This window comes from Macaca thibetana, chromosome 6, assembly GCF_024542745.1.
Source record: "Macaca thibetana thibetana isolate TM-01 chromosome 6, ASM2454274v1, whole genome shotgun sequence".
Taxonomy (NCBI): Eukaryota; Metazoa; Chordata; class Mammalia; order Primates; family Cercopithecidae; genus Macaca; species Macaca thibetana.
The window spans coordinates 123,519,390-123,528,423 of record NC_065583.1 but is presented as its reverse complement, the minus strand read 5'-3'; positions in this window follow the sequence as shown (position 1 = coordinate 123,528,423).

Genomic DNA, 9,034 nt, shown 5'->3' with positions numbered 1-9,034 from the left:
ACTTTAAAACTTTTAAAGAAAGCATAGAAGATGATGATATGACATTGGATAGGGGGAATTTTCTTATACAGGGCACAAAAGCTATAAACCATAGAGGAAAGGACTGATAAATTTGAATTTTATTAAAATGAAAAAAATCTGAGAAAAAGAGGTACCATAAACAAAGATAGAAATAAAAAAACAGTCTGGGGGAAGATATTTGCACCTTATATAAAAATAAATCTCATAAATTAATAAGAAAAAGACAGTCGATCCAATTGAAAGGGGTATTTATGATTCACAGAAAAGGCAATATAAATGATTAATAAACACATAAGAAGATGCTCCTGTTGGCCGGGCGCAGTGGCTCACGCCTGTAAGCCCAGCACTTTGGGAGGCCGAGGCAGGCGGATCACGAGGTCAGGAGATCGAGACCATCCTGGCTAACACGGTGAAACCCCGTCTCTACTAAAAATACAAATAAAAACAAATTAGCCGGACGTGGGGGCGGGCGCCTGTAGTCCCAGCTACTGGGGAGGCTGAGGCAGGAGAATGGCGTGAACCCGGGAGGCGGAGCTTGCAGTGAGCCGAGATCTCGCCACTGCACTCCAGCCTGGGCGACAGAGCGAGACTCCGTCTCAGAAAAAAAAAAAAAAAAAAAAAAAAAGAAGATGCTCCTGTTCACAAGTTAGGAATTGCAAATAACAACAAAAGTCTGCATGATGAAATACCTATGCATTGTGAGTGGGGCATGTGTTGGAACCACTCTTGTGAAGAGAAATTTGGCAGCAGCTAATAAAGCTGAATTTGTGCCCACTGTCTCTTACCATCCACAAGGAGACTGCTGCATGGATGTTTATTATTACAGCTCTGTCTGTGACAATCAAAACACGGGAGGATCCTAATGTCCACCAGTGAGCAGTGCATACACACAAAACCGTCAAATGGGTTGTTTATAGGCATGAGCACATGCTGAGAATGATACCCATTTACTTAAAGGTAGGGATTATCTCGGCAAAGAGAAGAGAGTGTGAATGGGGTTCTGGTGGCCTCTAAATACAGCCATATATCGCTTAACAATGGGGACATTTTCTTTTCTTTTTTTTTTTTTTTTTGAGATGGAGTTTCGCTGTGTCGCCTAGGCTGGAGTGCAATGGCGTGATCTCGGCTCACTGCAACCTCTGCCTCCCAGGTTCAAGCAATTCTCCTGCCTCAGCCTCCTGAGTAGCTGGGATTACAGGAACCTGCCACAATGCCCAGCTAATTTTTGTATTTTAATAGAGACAGGGTTTCACCATGTTGGCCAGGCTGGTCTTGAACTCCTGACCTCAGGTGATCTGCCCGCCTTGGCCTCCCAAAGTGCTGGGATTACAGGTGTGAGCCACTGCGCACGGCCACAATGGGGACACTTTCTGAGAAGTGTGTCATTAGATGATTTCGTTGTTGGGTGACCATTGTACAGTGTACTTCCACAAGTCTAGAAGTAAAGCCTATGACACATCAAGGCTATAAGATACGCCCATTGCTCCCAGGCTACAAACCTGTGCAGCATGATAGTGTGCTGAACATGGGACAATGGTAACACAGTGGTACATGTTTGTGTATCTAAACATATTTACACATAGAAAAGATGCAGTAAAAATATGGTATTATAATCTTATGGGACCAAGGTGATATATGTGGTCTGTTGTTGACCAAAACATTATGTAGTGCATGACTGTAATTGTATTTCTTAAAAGACTATCTGAAACGAATTGGGCAATATGTTGAGGTAGCATTTATGTAATCTTGATGGTGAGTACATAGGTATCTGTTAACTTATTGTCTGTATGTTTGAAATATTTTATAATTAAAAATAAAACTTAGAAAAAGGTGGCATTCAGGTAGTGATTGCCCTAAATGAAACCTAAAACAATCCACAGAGCTTTAAATGTTATTAGAGGAATAGGTTCATTGATTCAATAAGTATTTATTGATTGCCTTCCCTATAGTAAGCGTTGTGCTAGGTGCACATGAAACATTAATTGAACCTTGCCCTTGGCTTCACCTGTGGTCTGCATTACAGCTGGCAGTGATTAAGAAGGTCCTTGGAAGTCCAGGTTAGTGTTTCCTTATGCTGAATTCTGCTCTATAGTAGGCCGTCTTGTAGGACCTTTTCAAGTATACTTTATCCTGATATAAGGCTGGAAAAGCACATTATAATAGCTAATAAGACCTAATGTAACTTAAAGAATTCTAGGCATAGCCCTAAGCCTTTGCATGCATTATGTCTTTTTATCCTCACCACAACCTTATGAGGTAGGTAATATCATTACCCTCATTTTATAGATAAAGAAACTGAGCACAGGAGGTTAATTGATTTAAGTCACCTAGCTAACTAGTAGAGCCAAAATGTTCACTTTGTCAACTTAACACCAACGCACATCACTCTTAAGGTCTCTTTTGGTCTGCCTGTCCTTGTGTAGTTACAGTTGAACTTTAAGTTCTCTGGGCAGTACTTCAGGACACCTGTTTTATGTGCTTTGGAAGAGCAGGATGCTGGGTCTGGAAAGGACCCTTAAAGATCATCTGGTTCGGTGGAATGGTAAAGTGTGAGCTTCATGAGAACAGGAGGTAACTTCATTCCATCATTAATGAGTCCCCCTGCCAGTTACATAGTAGGAGTTCAGTAAGCATTTGTTGAAAAAATGAGTGTTGAATAATTTTCTTTTTTAAAGCATTTCTTTAAACATCCAGTATTAAACCGATCAAACCAGAGATGCTCTGGTTAAAGTTTTTAAGTGCAGGTGGGGCCCACAGTTCCACAATCTAGAGCCTGCTGTAGAACTACCCACAGCTTGAAGACTACTCATCTCATCCAGATCCCTGCAGTACAGATGAAGATGCCTGATGTCGAATGAGGTTTACTGTCCTATCAAAGACCACTCAGCTAAGGAGAAACAGAGCTGACTCTTCTGATGCTGAGTCCCAAAGTTCTTTCTCCCATCACAACATAAGGGGGGTAGCCTGGCCTCCAGACTGCTTACAACTGAGAATATATTTACAGGAAAACGACAGCTGCTTGGTACATAGATGGTTATGTAATTCAAGTTACTCAGGGACAACCTTAATTTACGTGTGATGGCTAAACAAAGATTTCCTGTCTCATAAATTAAGAACTCTCAATTGCATTGTCTACTACCACATCCCATGAAATACTGCTAAACTCAGAGAACTCTTTGTTGGTTTTAAAAGATACCAAGATCTATTTCATTGCTTGCTTGAAGATTATTCACTTTATGGCAGAAGGGAGATTTTGGCACTTTTGCCATCCTCCAGCCTTTCCTCCATCCTCCAAGAACCTTTCACCCCACCTTCCTTGCCATGATGAAAATGTTACAGGAAACACTCAGCAAGGGCTTGCTTGGGAGAAACCTGTGTGAGAATGTGTACCTTCGTTTGGGTATGAGAGGGTGTCTACCAGCAGGGATGCCCATCCAATTATCTCTTCTGAAGGCGCACTCTCTATTCTTTTAGGAGCATATTAATCATTTTTACGCTATCCTGACTCCTAATCACAGGCGTTTCCAGTGTTGGCAAAACAGTGCCTGCCTGCATCTGTTTTCTTCAATTGGCCTGGGTTCCAGGGAGCGTTTGTGAGAGAGGAGAGAACAAGAGATTGACAGTCTTGTGTTGACACTTTGCGGCTGTTTGGAAATGAAAACAATCCGGGTCTGATGTTGTAATTCCTCCTTTTATGGGCAAAAAGCAATGTCTCAGCATGAATGAGCATAACCGAACACACTAGGACACACCCCAGACACACTGTGTACTCCTGGGACACTCACCATGCTTTTCGTTAATGCTCTTGTAGAATGAAAGGCAGAAAAGGTCTTTTATTGAGCCAAAGAATCAAGAAATCTTTTGGCTCTTTACACTCAAATCTCCTACTCCAATGGAATGAATAAAATGTCAAAGAGGAAAAAAAAAATCCTGATTTTTATTTAATATATATATTATACATATATCTTTTCTTTTTTCTTCTTTTCAAACTATAATATTAATCACAACTCAGTTTTTAGTTACCCAAGTAATAGATTCTCATTGATAAATATGAAAACAATATAGATAAACAAAACTTCTCTTTACCTGTTCCCCTAATCTGACACTGTTCTTCATTGTAATCATTATTATCTCTCCACTGCACATACCTCCAGGCTTTTTCTAAGCATTTACATTCATATATGTCTATCTGCATATAGGAGCACATATATTTTAGTGGAAATTTTTGTCTAATACATAAATTGTTCATATGGTACATATTTTACTATGACTAGCTTTTCTAACTTAAATATGTGTTGCATATCTTCTTCATATCAGTATGTATTCATTGATCTTATTTGCTTTAAGAGAAGTATAATCTTTCATAGAATGGATATATGGACACTTATTTAATTATTTTCCAAATGATGAAAATTTAGATTATTTTCAATTTTTTATGATTACAAGCAATACTGTGATGAATTTTGTTGTACTTATCTTTTTAAGCATATGTGCCAATGTTCTCTATAAAATAGACATGAAGAAGTGAAATTTATGGGTTAAAGGGTAACACTTGCTTTTTAAAAGCAACAATAAAAACTATCTATGTCTTAGCTTGAGCTGCCATAACAAAGTATCATAGACCAGGTGGCTTAAACAACAGACATTCGTTTCTCACAGTTTTGGAGACTGGTAAGTCCAAGATCGAGATGCCTGCAGATTTGGTTCCTGGTGAGGACCTTCTTCCTTGCTTGCAGATGGCCACCTTTTTGCTGTTTCCTCACATGGTGAAGAGAGAGAAGGCTCTGGCTTATCTTCCTCTTCTTATAAGGGCACTAATCCCATCACGGAGAGGGCTCAACTTCATTTAAACCAAATTACTTCCGAAAGACCCCACCTCCAAATACCATCATATTAGGGGTTTGGGTTTCACATATATATTTTGAGGGCACACAAACATGCAATCCATTATATATCTATTTACCTGAATAGGTAATAAATTCCTATGGAAAAAAATTTCAAAGTCAGGATCAAGTGGAATCATAAATCTAAAAGCAGGCAGACAAAACGGTGGATTTTAATTTAATTATAACAATAATCACATTAACTATAAATGTTCTAAACACTTTATTAGAAAACATAGATTGTCAGATTGGATTAAAAGAAAATAGCAAGATTCTATCCTACCTACAAAAAACCCACTTTATATCTAAAGACATAGATAGGTTAAAAGTAAAAGGAGAGAAACAAACAGTAGTCGAACACTAACAAAAAGAAAGTCAAAGTGTTTAATAACAAACTGGACTTAAGAACAAGAAATTATTACCAGGGATGAATGGGTATTAGATTATAATAAAAAGATCAATTCATAAAGAAGATGTAATAATCCTAAATGTGATTGCATCAACAAAGTAGCTTCAAAGTATATGAAACAAAAATTAGCAGAATTGAAAGGGTAAATAGACAAATCCAGTTATAGTTGGAGGCTTTAGCACTTCTCTCTCAGTAATCAAATAGAAAACATAGAGAGGAAATTACCTAAACAACACTGTCAACCAACTTGACCTAACTGACATTCAGAGAGTGCTTTACTCAGCAACAGTGGTACCTCAAAAATATTAAAAGAATTTTAATCTTCCAAGGTATGCCCTCTGACCATGATAGGGTTAGAGAAGAAATCAATAACAGAAAGAGATATTTAAGATTCCCTAATATTTGGATATTAAACAATATGTTCTAAATAACCCATGGGTCAAATAGGAAGTCACAAGAGAAATTGGAAAACATCTTGAATTGGATAAAAATAAAGATTCAAAAGGTCAAAATTTGTAGTACAACTAAAGCTGTACTTAGAAGAAAATATGTAGCATTAAATGCTTATGTCAGAAAGGTAACTAGAAAACTCACAAAATTGAAAGGAGCAATGGAGAAACAGAATCAGAATAAGCAAGAACAAGGGACGAGGCAGTAGCTAGACACACAGCCACAGTCATGCTTCCCAGCAGCTCTGCATCAGTTGCAGGCCACTGGCCGCCACAAGTTGCTTGGAAGCCTCTCTTGGCTCCAGAAATTGGCTCTTACCATCCCAGCTGTTGCCACCCATAAGAAGAATGGTTTCCTTCATTTCTTGACACCAGCTCTCTCTTCATAGTCCAGAGCTTGAGAGTCTGATTGGTTGAGCCCAGGCCATGTTCTTCTATCCGAGCTATAAAAGTTGATGGCCGAGTAAGTGGCTCAAGTGTTCAGTTTCTATGGTGGCAGGCTGTGTCTCCAGTAAAAGCTCAGAAAGTGAGGATGTCTCCAAACAAAAGAAACAATTTCAGAAAAGTTATCATTATGCCATCCCACCATCTTTTCCCAGACTCCTGTTTTCCTCCCAATAGCCAATCATTCTTGTTAGTTTCTAGAGCAGCCCCAGAAAAGAATACATATGTGTAAATTTCTGTGTGTCCCTCTCCCTTCTTTATAAGTGAATAGAAATTTATAAGGTTGTTGAGTGAGACTTTCCCTGATACTGCGTAGCTGGTTAGAAAGAACCGGACCTGAGATTGAAGGGTTACCCTATAGTTTAGAGAGGATTTTAAGACATCTTTCTTGGGACTTTTGAAGAGGCTGAAGCACTATGGATCTTTTACTCCATTCATCATCCTAGCTCCATTCTTCCTAGTCCAGAAAAAACAACTGAGGAGCAAAGAGCCTGAAAGAAGTCAGAATTATCAGGAATGCGGCATTCATGTTGGGAGGCTATTTCTGGAAACCACACAACAACTCCTCACCTAATTCAGGCAGGGCTTCCACCAGTCCTTCTCTCCAATTAACAAACAAGGTAGCTGGATGCTTAAGGAATCATTAGTAGTGTTTGGGAATATTGGCAGGAAAGGGAAACTAATGTGTCACTCCCTGACTTGCTGCCTGCCTCACATGGCTGGACAACTGGATATGAGATCTAAATAGGACATGAATGAAAAGCCTAAACTAAACTAGACTGAACATTGTTTAATTATGACAATGAGACCTGCCCAAGATGTTGTTTGTTTCATGATGGTAAAGGAAACTTTGACAGAGTGTGGTGGAAGTATTTATTCATATTGGTGACAGTACTTAGTTGCAGTCAATAGAATCCACTCTAGCTAACTTTAAAAGAGGAGCTTTATTTAGGGATATAGAAGGCTCATAGAACCACTGATAAGGTTAACGAATCAGACTCCAGGCTGAACTCCACAGACCTGACCTCAAAAGCATTTCTGCCTCTGCCACAATATAAAATGAATAAATAAGTAAACAAACAAACAAATCAGGAAGCCACCACAACTTCTGGCTCCAAGACTGTTTTTGCTGAGAGAGGCCAAATGAATGCTCCATGTCCTACCTTTTTAAAATAAAGTTAGTTTTAAATCAAAGTTTTTTTGTAGATATAGTTTATTTTTGCAATCTGAATTATACGTTCCCATCATTGGGGCATGGGAAATGGCAACATATGGTGGTTGTTTTGATTCTACATTGGAAAAATTGGATTTAAATTATGGGAAATATTAGAATGTGGAAAAACATTTAATAGATTTGGAGCAACACAAATGACAGTATTGACTATAGCTATCACTGGAAAAAATAAATCATCTTATGTTAATTCACATTGAACTGAGTCTGTGCAAGAAACTGGTTGAAGAAATATATAGCTTTGAATTACAAGTTATTTTTGTCTTTTAAAATATATCTATATCTGGTCGGGCACGGTGGCTCACACCTGTAATCCCAGCACTTTGGGAGGCTGAGGCGGGTGGATTGCTTGAGGTCGGGAGTTCGAGACAAGCCTGGACAACATGGTGAAACCTTGTTTCTACTAAAAATACAAAAAATTAGCCAGGCATGGTGGCATGCGCCTGTAATCCCAGCTATTCAAGAGGCTGAGGCAGGAGCATTGCTTGAACCCGGGAGGCGGAGGTAGCAGTGAGCCAAGATCGCACCACTGCACTCCAGCTTGGGTGACACAGCAAGACTCTTGTTTCAAAAATAAATAAAAAATAAAAAATAAAATATATCTCTATCAGTTACACATAGATTTGCTTTGATTTGTTAGTGGCTGAATAATATTTCACCATGAGGATGAACTCTTATCATATTAAGCCCTCTAATGATAGAAATTCAAGTTGTTTGCTATCTTTTACTATTTTTTTCGATAGCAAAAGATTTTTTTTAAGCTGCAATGCAAATCCTGGCACACAAGTGCAAGTATAACAACATCGTCCATGATTATGTCCCTTCTAAATAACAGGCTAGAATCTCTTTGCTTTTTCCTCCTGAGTTAAATAAAAGGATCCTTTTGTTCCTCTCAAGAATGTACTACATAATTTTAAATCCATTCTTGAATAAAAGTAACAGCAAGAGAAACAGACTAATGGCAGAGGTAGCTCTTGCATCAGCCACCAGCTATGTTTGTGACCTCAGGCAAGTCACAAATCCCTTTGGACTTAATTTCATTACCTGTAAAATGTAAGGGTTGGACAAGGTGATCTCTGAGTTCCAGCTACTAAACTGTGGTCCTTAGCAGTGTCTTTAGGATATGTAATATTGCCTGAACCTTTTATGGCATCAAGAATTGCGCCGTTTAGGTATAGTGACTTTCAGTTTCTTCTCGTGTCTCTATCCCTTCTCACTTTCCCAACAGCAAAAGCAGCACCTCAAACAGAGTAGATGGTTAGTAAACCAGTTATTGACCAATGGGACAAGCCTATCGAATGAAAGACAAAACTTGAATTTATCCATTCATTCATCATCCAAAATAACCAACCTTGTGCTTTGCTTGTATTTCAGTTCTAGAATATTATTTCCTAAGAATTTCTATACTTCCCTATGGCTAATGAATAGAACCATCCCTTACCTATTCCATTCTTTTGCAATTGGATTATTTCGCATTGTAAAGTATGGTTATAAAGTAAATATTTTTTTCCTTAAATTTATTCTATTAGTAATGTACTTTTTAATCCTTTGGAAAATTTGGAACTCTAAATAATCCAAATCCCTTCATGGAAATGAG